The 16,505-nt window shown below is 33.6% G+C and overlaps 1 protein-coding gene across 4 annotated transcripts in view; it reads right to left on the bottom strand.

The window, feature by feature from the left end:
• The window catches only part of LOC140435189 (uncharacterized), a 1,123,409-nt gene that overhangs the window by 801,540 nt on the left and 305,364 nt on the right, over nucleotides 1-16,505 (bottom strand). The gene's annotated exons all lie outside the window — the stretch shown is intronic.

Here is a 16,505-nt window from a genome sequence, read left to right as displayed (position 1 = left end):
AAATAAGAATATCCTGGCTTGCTAACCTGAGAGCATGGTATAGAAAGACCTCAACGCAGCTATTCCGTATAGCAACCAAAAAGTCGTTATAGCCAGAATGATTGCCAACGCTCAGAACGGACAGACACTTAGAAGAACTAAAACTTAACTACATACAAATATTTAATCCTTTAGGCGTAAACAACAAAACAAAAAGAAAAATAAATCTATAGTTTTTTTGATGATAAGTTTGGCATAATAATTACTTCTTCTTGAGTTCTAAATGCCCCTTCGTCAGAGTCAAAATATGACGATAAATGAATGGGCTATTATCTAAAGAATTGTCTAGAAACTCTAAAGTTCTTCGTCTAATAACAACTCATTCCACAATTTTAAACTTTCTGATTTTATTACAACACAAAACACAACTTTGTTTATTCACAACCAACCTAATTATGCGCCATTTTTTAACTAATGGACTGAAAACTAAAAAATATCTACAAACTAACTCAAAAAAAAAAACTACCGTCCTATAACACTCCTCAATGTAATGTATAAACTCCTAACAAAAATTTTAACCGATAGATTGACGACAAAATTCGATGGATACCAGTCGAAAGAACAAGCTGGTTTTAGAAAGGAATTCAGCACAAGTGACCATTTACTAAGTATGAAAATACTTATAGAACGAGCAAATGATTACCACATTTCTCTATATATAGCGTTCATAGATTTCGAAAAGGCTTTCGACAGTGTCGAACATTGGGCAGTGAAAAGTTCTTTGATTAACAGCAGAATTGACCACAGATATACGAAACTAATAGCCAATATATATAAGGAAGCCAAAACAACAATTAAAGTATATGAAGGAAAAAAATCAATACAAATAAATAGAGGCGTGAGACAGGGTGACACAATATCACCGAAACTTTTCAATCAGGCTCTGAAAGATACTTTTAAAAGATTAGAATGGGAAGAAAAAGGTATAAAAATTTGTGGACAACGCTTGAACTATCTAAGATACGCTGATGACCGATAAAAAAGAAGAATTATTTGAAATGATGAAAGAACTGGACGTTGAAGCTGGAAAGATTGGCCTTAATACGAATTACAGCAAGACCAAAATCATAACAAATACAGATGAAGACATCACAATGAGGATCGGACAAGATGAAATAGAACAAGTTCAGGATTATATATATCTGGGTCAAAATATAAAACTTAACAAAGAAAACTAAACAGCAGAGATAAAAGGACGAGTTAGACTGGTATGGGCGGCATTTGGCAAACTAAGCTACATTCTTAAAAACAAAAGATATCCACAGCATCTTAAGACCAAAGTATAAAATCAATGCGTAACTCTCTGTTCACACTTATGGTTCCCAAACGTGGACATTTACAAAAGCAAACATGGACAAAATCATAAAAACCCAAAGAGCAATGAAAAGATAAATGTTGCACATAAGATTAAAGGATGAAAAGAGAAACGAGTGGATAAGACAGAAAACAAAAGTGAGAGATGTTAGACAAGAAGTTGCAAAATTGAAATGGAGATTTGCAGGACACAATATAAGACAAAAAGAAGACCGATGGAACAAAATTCTTATAAGTTGGAGACCGTGGAAATATAAACGAAGCAGAGGAAGGCCGCAAATGAGATGGACAGATGATATCAAGAAGCACGTGGGCTCTAGGTGGATGACTATAGCGACAGACAGAGAAGAATGGAAAAGGAAAAGGACAACTGATGTTTGGGTTTCGCGACGATCAGTCGTCAGAGGATCTGAAACCCATAAGTGGGGGGTCGTTTTCCCCAAAAAGTACCCAAAAGTACATTTTTTGAGAATTTTTTCAACCTAACGTTTTATAACAGCCCCAGTGTAAAATACCTAATGATTCACTAAAAATCTAAGTTCAGCCAGGGGGTGGGATATTTTTCGCTTTATTGGGGCGATTAACGTGTTAATAAATTACTAGTTTTGTATTCAACATTCTTAACCTAAACACCATTTTAACATTAACCCAGTTTTATTTCCGTGTAAACTGGTACGATAAATTTTTGGTGATTTATTCCATAAGTGATAAGCGTCACTGCCTAATTTATATCTTTGCTCTTTTTATTTTTTCGTGTTGTGGCAATGAGTAATGGCGGTGTTTCTGCGATTTCGTGATACTCCTTCCGAAAACTTAGGCGATAACTTGTATCCATAAAATGGCGTGTTATTGGCGCAGATATTGTTGGCGTCACATAAAAATACAAAGATCAGTGAATAAGGAACGTTCGAGGGATGAAAGTGAACGGAAAGATGCTTTATTGATATTTGTTATTGACTCCAAGAAACACTTAAATGTTCGCAGTGATATTCTAGAATATCGGGGGAGTTATTGGGAAGCTTAACTGTATTTTTATGAAAATTTTAGTTGTTAGCATTAAACAAGTTTCTTAAGGGAAATCATTTAAGTTGCTAGCGGTTTACTCAGTATTTTTGTACTTATTTAGAACTATACTTGTAGTTATAGTTCAGGAACCAGAAAAAAAAGTAAAAAATACCGTGTTTGGGGGTTTATTTAATTTCGGTATCTGACAAAACTTTTTAGTTAGTATATAAATCTAAGACGATAATTCGATAGAATGTCAAAGAAAAATCATAAACTCATGCTCGATCACTAGGGAACATCTAGTATAACATTGTCTGTAACGCTACATATTGTGCGGTCTATTCGACTGCAATAATCTACGCAACTACTTAGCGAAACGAGCTACGTGCATGTTACATTTTATAGCCGTCATTAGGAAGGCACAGTCAATGTTTAAATGGAGTTCGTAAGATGAAGGGAAAACACGAAAATGGGAAAAATTTAAGATTTATAACATAATGACGTTCGAACAACGTAAATGGCCTAAACGTTGGTTTTTTTATGTAATTGTTTAATTTATCATTTAGAACAATTTCTAAGATGATGTTAGTCTTTAACTTAAAAAAAAACAACGTACTAAATATTCTCAATTTTAGAAATGCTTCTTTTTTTAAAATAATTTATTATTTTTTTAATCTGTTTTAAGATATCAAAAGCATTTTATTTGAGAGTCAACACATCAACCCATTAGCTGATAATCAGCCCTATTCTGTAACTACAAATAGAAATGAGTCAAATCGAATAGGGGTCAGCAAGTCGGATCGGAATTGTAGGAGTCGGTATTCTGTAACTCATCTCGACATCTACTATCGGAATGTTTTGTAGAAATTGATTATTGATTTCGACTAGACAAGCTCTGTAGAGATCAAGTTTCGACATCGGAATCGGTCTTGACGCTTGCGCATTGGTATCATTATTGTTTTGACATTTATTTGTTGACTTATTGATATAAATTAGCGGTTGATTCAATTTTGTAGCTGCTTCATTTTTTAATCTGTGGTGTTATTTATTTAGATAAAGTTTACCAAATAATTTAACTGCTCAGCAGATGTCTTTTTCTTTGGTGTTCCGGCTTTTGTGTTCTTGTAACGAACTTTTAAACTTAACCAAAACAAATCAAAACTACTTGACGACAAGCTTGAAATATAATCTTCTTTTTTGACGAATTTTTCACGCGCACTTGCCTTTCCAGTAACATAATGTCACAGAACACCTATTTCTCTTTTTAGTGCGGGGTTGCCACCAACTTCTGAGGGCGTCAAGTAGAAGTTGGCATTTTCGATTTACACCGATTACGATGTGAGTTACAGAAAGCCAATTCAAACACAAAAACGACGCGATAGATATCCAACATTCCGATTTCGGGTAATTACGATTCGACTTGGTAATTTCTTTCGATTTGTTAAAAGTTACAAAATAGATCTGATTATCCTCATTTGGAGATTTTGGCTTTTGACGTATACCATTTGACGCGAACAATATCTACCATAAACAGAGATTATATTGCCTATGATATCTACGGTGCATTTGACAGTTTAAAGTTATCTTATACATATCAGTAATTATTCTTTACCGCAAACGGTGTCTGTTTCATGATTTGTTTGTTGTCAAAAAGTGAACCATTTTGGAAATATCCTGTAAGTTAAAAACAATAAAATTATTTTTAAAGCCTGATATTTTTGATTTGGTTTTATATTATAAGTCTATAGGTAATCATAGACATATAATACAAATAGACTAAGCGCTGCCATACAACCGCGTTCCCTCAGTGCGACAGACAAAACTGACGCAAAGCAATACCTGTATCTCTTTCTAATTTGGAGCGTTTATCGACCACGTAACCTAAATGACCAATGAAATGGTAAGTTAGGAGTTATTGTAACGATGTGCATCGCCTCCGTCCCGTCAACGGTCCATAGATACGCATTCCCACCGCAAGTTTCTCTTCCATCGACGCCCGCTAGAGGAAATGGAAGGCCGGCGACTGTATAAAACAGCGTACACCACAAGAGAGAGTCGCGGAATTTTGGCGATCGAGGCAAAAATATTGGAGAAGATCATGTACAACAGACTGATGAAGCATGCAGAAAGACGAAAAATCATCCAAGATGGCCAATTCGGCTTCAAAAGAGGAAGAAACTGCGAACTACAGCTCGCAAGAGTTGTCAGCGATACGAAGATCCGCTTAAACAGAAATCAGAAAACTGGAATGGCCATCCCCGACATCGAAAAGGCGTACAACACAGTCTGGAAGAAAGCCCTCATTAACAAGATGGACGGAGTTAGATTGCCACATTATTTAGTTAATGTATGTCACTCATATTTAACTTATAGAACTTTTCAAGTTTCAGAGGACGAAAAGACGTCCATAATGTAAGATGTTCATGAAGGAATACCTCAGGGTAGTATCCTATCTCCCATTTTATACAATATTTTTGTTTCAGACTTACCAACAGATGCAAGAACAAAGACAGCATTATACTCAGACGACACGGCAATCTACACATCAGGAAAAGAGGATAGAAGGATCGCCTAGACGTTAGAAATCCACTTGGAGAGGATGTCAGAATTCTCGGACAAATGGAAAATGAAGATAAATGCTGAGAAGATACAATTCACCATCTTCACACACATACCAGCCCACCAGTAGTCGACCTTACAATGAGAAGAAACGTCGTCCACTCGGTACCATCAGTCAAGTCCACCTAGGATTCCACCTCGCCAGAAGACTAACCATCACGAACCACGTTAAAGAAACCAAGGTAAAAGCAACTATAGCTAAAAATATAATACTCCCTTATATTTTCAGGAAAAGTCCCCTAACAAAGGCCAAGAAGATCCAATTACATCAGGCCTACGTTAGGTGGGTGAAGTTGTATGCAGTTCCAGTATGGAGTTTCATGGCAGAAACCAACTGGAGGAAGCTGTAGAGATCAGAGACGTCATGCTATCGGCTAATCGAAGGGTCGACATGGGAAGATAGAGTTTCAAATACAACCATCCAGGACAAGATCCAGTACACACCACTGAGCGAGGTGGCTGAGAACAGGACAAGATACTTCTTCCACCAAGCCAAACCACGAGAAGACTCTAAAAAACAAGAAACATCCTCGAGAGAAATCGAATACAGAGGATGAACAGAACGAAACATATACTGATCAACTATCTGATCAGCAATTAGGAAAGTTGACAATTTTTAAGTTGAAATATCAAGTGGCAATGTTAAATTATAATGGCAATAAATTCTGATATTTGCAGGTTAATGCCAGTAAAGATTTTTAATAATACGTAGGTCTTTATCATCAATAACTACCTGCTGAAGATTGTTTTACTTTACCAAAGGGCTTTTCAAAGTTAATAAAATACATATAAACTAGAAACACCGAAAAAACACATATAAATTAAAGCAAGATCACAATTTGCTATTAAATACATATAAATTGTTGGTATTCCATTTGTCAAAAAAAATTCAATTATTATCTAAATCCGAATCTCTAGAAGCTATGCTAACTATTATAATTATACCCTACTATAAATTTAGATCCCCATATTTAAAAGATTTCATTGAAATTTATTTGAATAAATTTAATAACTGTGAGGCAAGTAGCCAACATGTTTGAGCATCAACAAATCAGACATAAAAAATATTTTAATTAACTCATTTCCCCTTTTTTACTTTACCTGAGCGTATCCTACCACTCTCCCCTTGCCGACACGCAAGAAAAGTAATACAATTTCTTTATTGGATTATTTCCACTCCTTGCACTGTTTGCCACTTTCAATTGGCTTACCATGTTAACATCCCTAATTTTAATTAGTAGCGAAGGAACAAAATTCAATAATAGTTCAACTGTTGATGGCATTGTATTTTCCATTAACGTTTTGTTAAACGTTAGATGTCAATTATAGGGGATGTGGATGAAAACACACAGTGTTGACAGTTGGTAAAAGACTTTCGTAAAAATCCTTTTACCATTGTATTTTTCATTATCGATTTTTCTCAATTCTATAGAAATTCGAACCAGTACATTATAAGAGTTTACGACTTTTGTCTTACATAAAAGTCTCCATCTTTTATTGACCACAATACTGATACTAACTTTAAAAATCGTCAATATGTGAAAGAAATAGAATATATTAAAACGCGTATTTAACTGACGTAATTCCAAGTCAATCTTTTTTAAATTCATTAATAAAATAGATACCATTACAGTTCCTATTTTTAAATCTGGTAATATAATTGATGTAAAAAATTATAGACCTATTAGTATTTTAAATTCTCTCGCAAAAATATTTAAATCTATCTTGTATAACAACTAATTACAACATTTTATTAATTCTTTCAATGAATATCAACATGGATTTCTACCAGATAGATCAACAATTACAAACTTAAGTATGTATGTATATTTACACAATCTGCTGTAGATGCCATAAACACTAACAGGCAAATGGATGTAATATTCAATGATTGTGCAAAAGCATTTGATAGGGTTGATCATGGTTTTATATTAGAAAAACTGGGTACATTCGGCCTTTCAAATCACGCAGTAATGTTTCTGAATACATATGGTTTCAGAAAAAAATGCAGCACTACTCAAGCAATTCAGGAAATTGTAAGGGAAGTAGTTGATGGCCTAGAGAGAGGTCACTTCGTGTCTTTAACATTGTGTGACTTATCTAAGGCTTTTGATTGTGTCTCACACACTTTACTTTTAGACAAAATGCACAAATATGGCATAAGGGGAAATGCTCTTAATTTATTTCGATCGTATTTAATAAACAGAAAACAGGCCGTTTTTTTTAAATAATAACTACTCCAATTTTCACAATGTTGAACATGGAGTTCCCCAAGGGTCTATATTAGGACCTACATTTTTTCTTCTATATCTCAACGATATATTTCATTATACCCACCCCTTAAGGTGTATATGTTTTGCAGATGATACAACCGTTATTAGTACCGACCAGAATCAATATAATTTAAATAACAAAATAGGAAACGATGTGCTTAAAATTAAAAACTGGTTTACACATAATAAACTAAAACTAAACGAGGATAAAAATCAAAATATAGTTTTCAGTTCAGATCGAAGACACATTTTTGGATATAGCATCAAATTGTTAGGGATTTTTATGGATGACAACTTAGATTGGGGCATCCATATAGACAACTTAAGTTCTAAACTCGCCAGTACAATATTTGTAATGCGTAACCTGGTTTATTTGGTACCTAAAAGTACCCTTAAAATGTTTTACTTTTCATTGTTTCATAGTCATATACAATATGGAATAGCTGTTTGGGGCAACTCTGGTCATGCCGACAGAATATTTAAATTACAAAAGAAGGTGGTGAGGATACTTGCTGGAGCGGATTTAAGGGATCATTGTAAACCATTATTTTTGAACATGGGTATTATGCCTCTACCTTCGCTTTATATGTATGCAACACTGTTGGAAATTCACGATAATAAAAATAAGTTTACTATAAACTCCCAATTACATGATCATCTAACAAGATCGAGGGATTTAATTAGGTCACAACGATTCAGACTATCAAAGACCACAAAGAATTCAATTGATATTCACTTGTATAACTATCTGCCTAACGAAATAAAAATTCTGTCTCCACCACTGTTTAAAAATAGGATCAGAAAGCATTTTTTAACATATTGTTTTTACTCAAAGACAGAATACCTCAATACACCTTTATAACGTGTACCCAGTTTGGTCAGAATACTGTCGATTTACTATCTACATATCACATTGTATTATTGCTATTAAAATGTACTAAGTTTTATGTATTAGTTTATTTAGTCATCGATTCGGGAATATTCTTAATTATTTGCACATTTTTGTTACTTCCATATTTCAAAGATTTTTTATGTGACAGTTTAGGTTTGTTTTTTTTTTTGGTTAGAGATTTTTTTATCTTAAATTTTTAATTTTAATTCTTCTGCTAATACTTACATATGTATATTACTTTAGCCAATATGGTTAAGTTAATTTTAAGTTTACATTATTATATCTTTTATTGTATTTTTTATACGGACTTCAAACTTTATGTAAAGTGGTCAATAAACGGTCTATCTATCTATCTATCTATCATATCTCACAGATCGAAGCCAACAAGTTAGAGTTGGTAATTCTTTCTCAAAGGAATATTTTGTAACGTCAGGAGTTCCTCAGGGCAGCAACCAAGTACCACTTTTATTTGTTTGCTTTATAAATGATCTTTCTAGATGTCTCAAATTTTCGTCATGCTTGATGTTTGCAGATGATTTTAAAATGCTTAGGGTTGTAGAAAATCAATGTAATTGCCAACTATTAGAAATAATTATTAGACTTAAAATTGCTCGCCCATAAACAGCATGATGAGGCAGTGCAATCTTCTTCTTCTTCTAGTAGCGTCTCCACTAATAAAGGTTGGCTATAACCATTGCAAATTCGTCTCTATCTTCTGCTTTTCTTAAGAGTGTCCTTGTGTTTAACCCGTCCAGTAGCGAATGTTTTTCAGCAAGGATGTTTGTCGTCTACCAGGACCCCTTTTTCCTTCGATTTTACCCTTCATAAACAGCTGCAACAACTCGTACTTATAATTTCTAAGTATGTGTCCCAAATATGCTGTCTTTGGCAGTGCAGTATAATTCTAAAAAATAGCAACATAGATATCTTTAACACCAACACCAAAGCCATTAAATCTAACTTTCTACCTACTTCAACCACCATATCTTCGTGGGTATATCTGGCATAGACACACCGAGATATGGATGTCTTTATTTACATGTATATGTATGTGTCTGTATACAGATCACGACATTGTTTTATTGACCATACAACACAATGGCAATCGCTGTGAAATGTTACACGTTTTCACCTCTATATTTATTTCACAGTAGGTACGAATTGTCGTAATTGTCACATTGACATTAAAAATTTCAAACGAAGTTCTGAAAGAATAAATAAATAATTAATAAAATGCCTATTACGTTGTATACCGTCCAAGAAAAATTGCAACTTGTAACATGGTACTTTCAGGGTCACGCGAAGTAATTGATTTATTTATTGTTGCCTTCGAAAATAGACTCTCACCAAGTGTTACAACAGTTAAAAATACCATTAAACTTCGGAATGTGTAAACAGTTGTAAAAAGTGTCATGAAGGTAATGAACCACGTGTTAGACCCGTCGATGAGGAGCGTCAAAACAGGGATATTGATATTTGTGCTTTTGTGGAAGCTAGTGAACCCTGTAATAGGGTACAAATTGCTAGGGAAGTTAACGTGAATTCTCGAACTATCCAGCAAGTTCTCAAAAGGAATGGGTATCACTGTTTTAAGATACAACCAATACAAGAACTGTTTCCGAAAAATAACTTTAGGCGGATAGAATTTTGTGAATGTATGTTACAGAAACAGAATAAAAATGTACAATTTTAAAAAATATTTTATTTTCTGACGAATCTTCATTTTCATTACATAAAAAACACAATCCATCCGTTGCAAGGTATGATTCTCGGAAAAATAAGCACTTCATTGTGGCAGTGCGAACACAGCATCCGCAAAATTTAAATGTTTGGACTGGAATGTTAGGCGACTATATTGTCGGTCCATTTTTTATCGATGAAAACCTAAACGAGCCCAAATATTTACAACTTTTGCAGAATGAGATCATTCCGGCAGTTCGACGCCTACCCGTTAATTTTCGGGAGGTTTATTTTCAACAGGATGGGTGTTCGGCTCACAACTCTAGAGCAACTGTAGAGCAACTTTCTCAATCAAACGTTTCCTGCTCGACTGATAAGTACATGTGGTACAATTAAATGGCCCCCTAGATCCTGTGACTTAGCGCTAAAAGATTTCTTTTTTTTTGGGGTTTTCTCAAAGAAAACATTTATAGGTATCAGTTTGAAAGGGCCACAAACCTAGTCGAATTAAGGGCAAAAATACTTCATTTCTCTGCAAGCATGACACCTGCCCTACTTCAAAATATGAGGAGAAATCTGTATGACAGATTTGGTTACTGTTTAGCACAAGGAGATGAAGTATTTGAGCCCTTAATTCATTAATCTGCTTTCCTAATTTTTATTTTTTGTTAGGTACACTTTACGAAGGTTGTAGGTTCTTAATTAGGTAGTATTTTTTATGTTTAAGGTTGGAAGAATTTTATTGTTTTTTTTTATTTAAAAGTACAATCGATTCTTATTCTGATTTTTTTTCTTCTTTCTTGTCTTATTGTTATAAGCTTTGTCCATAAAATTTGTACAATTTTCGTTGACAATAAAGCATATTACTTATTTACTTACTTATTTATTTGTATTGCTATTAAGGCTAAAAAATAACCAAAGAATTAGTTTAAGAGCATTATAATAAATATACTCTAGAGATGGGATTGCAATAAATCTTAATTCCTCTGGTCAACAAAACAATGTCGTTATCTGTATATATTTCTATACGTGTGCGTGTAAAATTCAGACTTGTAACTACATTTTTTTTCTGTAAAATATGTTTGTTGTGAAATAAATAATTAAAAAAATACTGAAAACTTTTGTTTTCAATACTTCCACGAAATTTATGATAATTTATTATCACTACAGCCTTCACCTCGTGGCGCTCTCGTGTTGACATTTTACTGTAGAGCAAAAAGTAATACAACGCCAGTTTGAAGCTTCGTTTCAAAAATGTATTCAAAAGTGCTTTAATATATAGGGTGTTTCATTTAAAACGACACAACTTTAGTTCATTCCGTTGTTCTGGCTGACCCTGTATAATGTATAATTAAAAATAATTATAAATTATAGACCTATATATATATATATATATATATATATATATATATGTATATGTATATGTATTATGTCTATTCTATACAGCAAGCGTCTCGTGATGGGTGAGATTGATTCGGGCCCGTGCAAAAACTTATAGGCATACCGAGCGATAAAAAGTAACTTCAGTATTCTATAGAGCGTTAAAGTTATTCCGAAAAAGGCAACTTAAAAATGATATTAAATTTTTAAATAAAATCGTATAACTTTAATTTGACATCAATACGAACTTTTAAACTTTAAAAAAACAACTTGAACTTAAAAACCTAAATTAAAAATTAACTGAAGCTCAAAATAACGCAGAGGGAATTGAGCTAAAAACATATATTTAATATCGTATGTAAGTACCGACATAAAGTTTGAGGGGAAATTAAAATCGAGTTTTATTCCTTTTAGGTAATTTAAAGGAAACAAAGAAGAACAGATACATTAAATAACAGTTCACGGTAAACGTCGTTAAACGGGAGTTTGTAAAGTGTCTGCAAAATAATTTATTAAACAGAGGCGGGTACAAAGTAAATATTTAAGTCTTGTGAATAAAATACGGAAAACTAAAGACCAATTAATCGCCCAAAACTAAATAATCATGTTAAACAGAATTTACAGGATAACAGATAAATCCCTTAAAATAATTGAGAATAGAAAAAATCTTTTTTAAAGTGGAGTACGCAGTAAAAGAGAAAAAGTAAGTTTAAGAAACCTCAACAAAGAAATAAAACGAAGATGCAAGACTGATAAACAATAGTCCTATCATAATATATGTAAAGAAATTGAGAGCCACGATCAACGCAATCAGCCGAGAGATTTATTTAGAAATATACACTACATAACAAAAGACTTTAAAGCCAGAGCTTGGGACATTCAAGACTACACAGTAACCCTGAGAACCAACAGAGGGAAATAGCAGAGATATGGTGATTATATTGCCGGGATCTACACTCAGGAGCAAAAAAATCGATCCATGTATTATTTGCTGAAAAAAGAAAGCGTTTGAAGATATTAGTTTTAAGTCAGGTATATATGTAAAAGTATATGTTAGATTAAAATAATTTTTACAGATTATCCAAAAAAATCATTTATTTATAGAGACATACGCCAAAACTCAAAAATAGAAGAATATTCAAAACTTTCTGAAATTAAGAAAAACATTGATAATAAATCAATATCTAGTGTTTCCCCCTCGGGCCCTTATAACAGCCTGTACACGTCTAGGCATTGAGGTAATTAACCTCTGGATATCAAATTGATCCAATTGGTCCCATATTTCTTGAATAGCCGCTGTAAGTTCAGACAAGTTGTTTGGACGGGGTACTCGTGCTCGAAGACGTCTTCCCATCATATCCCATAGATGTTCTATGGGATTGAGATCGGGACTGCAAGCTGGCCAGTTCATACGGACAATTCCCACCTCCTCTATATATTGGTTGACGATTCTAGCACAGTGAGGACGCGCATTGTCATCCATAAAAATAAAATTAGGTCCAATAAAAGGAGCAAAAGGTACAACATGCTGATCTAAAATACTTGCTATATATCTTGCAGCAGTCATAGAACCTCTATCTACAATAACTAAATCAGTATGAGCTTCTGAACTGATACCAGCCCAAACCATAACGGAGCCTCCCGATAACTTATTCTTTTCGCAATATTACATTGAAAATATCACTCTCCGTGTCTTCTCCAAACCCTTTCTCGGCCGTCTGGTGACCTTAGACAAAATCTGGACTCATCTGAGAACAATACATTGCTCCAATCTGCATCACTCCAGTTTTCATGTTCTCTTGCCTGCGATGTTCTATGGATAGTATTGGAGATAGAGCTGGCCTTCTGGATAATAAATTACCTTCTACAAGTCGTCGACGAACTGTCCATCTGCTTACATCCACATTTCTCACTTCGCTTAAACGATTTGCCAGTTCAACTGAAGTTAAATGCCGATTTCTCAAACATGATGAGACCAGAAATCAATCATATCTTTCGAATGTTACCCTTCTACGACCTGATCCTGGTCTTCTTGTGAAGTTACCGGTGTCGCTAAAACGCAGAACTGCTCTTTGAACAGAAGATCGACTAATACCCAACATTTCAGATGCATAATATTGGCTACAACCATCTTGAACTAAAGTCACCGCTCTTGCAGAATCTGTCGGAGTTAGATACATTTAGGAAGGATAATTAAATAAAAATATAACACGTTTTGAAAATAAAATCACTACACTAGTATGGTTGTTAAATTAAAAACAACATTCACTAAATATCTACTTGCTTCAGACCCTTTTTGACAAAAACCTGAAATACCAATTTGTTTTAAGAAATATAAAAAGCAATATTAAAAATATTATTTTATTTCTCGTATACGAGGGTACACTTAAATTTACATACGTAATTTAATGTCTCTAAAATGCCATTTTAAAGATTTAATTTTGTTAAGTACAACAGTACACTTGTTTTTCTGTCTGATCCATTCTATTATTTTTCGATCTCTCTTTGTTCGCTCGATCGCTCCATTGACCTTTGAGTGACTTTGATTTTCGCTGTTATCTCTTTCTTTAGTGTCCAAGTTTCGCAGACGTACGTCATGATTGGTAGTACACACTGATTTTCAGGTGAATTGGCATCTTCGATTTGAATATAGCTGTATTTCTACCAAAAGATGCCCAAGCCAGTTTCATTCTTTTGTTAATTTCTGGGAGTAAGGAGTCAGATTTATTTATTAATTACCCAGGTATACATACTCGTTGTTAATTATTATATTTTGGAGATCCACTAGCTCGTTGTATATGGTTTTTGTTTTTATCAAATTCATTTTTAAGCCAACTTCATTACTAACTTCATTTAGGTCGCTTATAAGTTCTTGTAGCTCTGCAGGATTATTGATGGCTAACCAGGCCTTTGTTTTGTCAGTTTAATTTGCTGAGTATATTTTCTAGAGTTGCAGTGAAGAGCTTTGACGATATTGCGTCTCCTTGTCGGACGCCTCTGGTAGTGGGAAATTCTGGAATGTTTTCATAAATTTTACCTTAGTTTTTGTTTATCTGTATATATTTGCTAAAGTCTCTATGTACGCTTTGTCAATGGCTCTTGGTTAAAGTTCCTATTACTGCCTTGGAAGATATAGAATCGAAAGAGAAGAAGGTCTTTGCTAGCAGTATTTCATATTCTTTAGCTCTATTCATTAGTTCTCGAAGCGTATGAATATGATCGCCAGCTTGCTCTCTCGGCTGTGCAGCCTCTCTAATGCATTTATTAGTCTGTTTTTGATGATCTTTGTATATGATTGGTAGTAAACTTATAGGTCTTCAGTTTTTGATATACTCTTCTGAAATATGAACCTACTTATCATATGAATGAGAATTATATGTGCTGTATTTTAGTGGTCTGTCTATGCATCTTATTCTTTGGCAGTTCGTAAATATGTCCGCTAAGATTTTTCAGGTTTTTTTTGCCAATGTATTTAAGCAGTTCCACTGTTATGAAATCTATCCCAGCTGGTTTACCTTTTAAAAATATTCGCACACTTCTTATGAAGATATTCTTAAAATGATGAATTCAGAATGCTTGCGTATAAACATTATAAAGAGAAGAAAAACAGAATACTTCCACCATAAAATTAGGACTTAAATACCATCTACTTCGCCATATAATATAACGAAAAGTGATGGGAAAGATGGATTGGTCAAAAGAAACTTTTATGGCTGCGTAATTTAGACAATGGTGTACCACAGTAGAAGAATTATTTCGCGCAGCAGCCGATAGACAGCGTTTTCAGAAAATTGTAAACATAATAATGGCCAACGGCTGATACGGACACGACACCTAAAGAAAAAGAATCTAATATACTAAAAATAGCTCTGATGAAGAAGAATAGCTTTCCTATTTCCGCCACTGCCTTTAATGGATCAAACACCATGATGGCGATCCCCATTAATGTTTAACTCAGATTTAAAATGACACTAAAAAGCTTCTTTAAGACATCGCCTGCCAGAGACATAAACTTGGCGTATTTTTATTTCCTCAGTTGATGGTCGCTACTTCTTCGACTCGTCTGTCTGCCCTTATTAAGTCTGAAAAGGCTTTTAGTTAACAGGGAATTACGGTTAATTACGGTTTTAAAATAATTATTAAATTAGTATTTTCTACATCCTCCTTTTAGAGGATAAATGACTCGTGGAGAATGAAACGTTTTCTTTCCGGTATTTTATAATTATACATAATGAAATTTAAAGTCTTCGTTAAATCGACAGGAAAATGTTAAATAGTTGTTACTAAAAACCTCAGAGGTCTGCACTGGAATTCTGTAAAAGATTTTAATTAATACATTAAAAACAAATCTTAAAATATACACCAGTCTATCTGAGAAAACTCATTGATTTCACGTTAAAATGTTATAAAAATTTCTAAAAGTTGTAAAAGGTATATAAGGGGTAGCTGATGAAAAATGCGTAAAGACGTACAACTGATTTTGCTTTGTTTTTGTTTTAAACAACCTTAAAAAGCAAAAAGTCATTTTTTTTGCTTTGCAGTTTAGAGAAAAATGGTTCAGATAAAAATTGTAGATCTTATAATAGTCTTCAATTTGCGAGTTTCTACATTAAAATATATAAAGAATTCACGATGATAGTTACAAAAAAAACATAATTTTGCAGTAATTTATAAGTGTTAATTAATTAACCAGGTAATTTTACAATTCCAAAGTAAACAACCTCTATGTTGGTGACACGTTTGGTCCAGGATATACGAAGAATGTGTCGGGTACACTTACATTTCAAACGCTTCTAGTTTTTTCACGATCGTATTGGTCAGCCTCTGCACCATATACTGAGACCTGGAAAATGGAGCATCTTACTAGTCGTAATTTCAGAGGAAAAGAAAATTCTTATTTATGAAGAAGTTTTTCATATTGTTAGATACTGCTCTAGCTCGTATTATTTTCGCCTTAATTTCTGTGGATTGTTCTTATTTTACATTTATGTCGAATAGAAAGTATACGTAAGATTCTACATAGACAATTAGTATATTGAATATCCGTAACTGGCGAGCAGTTTTTTGCTTTTTACTTATCACCACCAATTTTATCTTCTCGAAGTTGAGGCTCAGGCCATAGTCATCACTGACTGTATTAACCCTACCTATTGCGTGTTGTTATTAATGTATAATACCACAAGGATTACCATGCCATCGGCATCTCTTATGTTGTTCGTTAACTCTTCGTTTATTTTTTGTCCTCTGTTCTATATTCCAGACATTTCTTAAATATTTCCTCAGAGTAGATATTGAACAGAAGT

The sequence above is a fragment of the Diabrotica undecimpunctata genome, chromosome 2 (assembly GCF_040954645.1).
Source record: "Diabrotica undecimpunctata isolate CICGRU chromosome 2, icDiaUnde3, whole genome shotgun sequence".
Lineage (NCBI taxonomy): Eukaryota > Metazoa > Arthropoda > Insecta > Coleoptera > Chrysomelidae > Diabrotica > Diabrotica undecimpunctata.
This window is presented reverse-complemented; position numbering and strand designations above follow the sequence as displayed.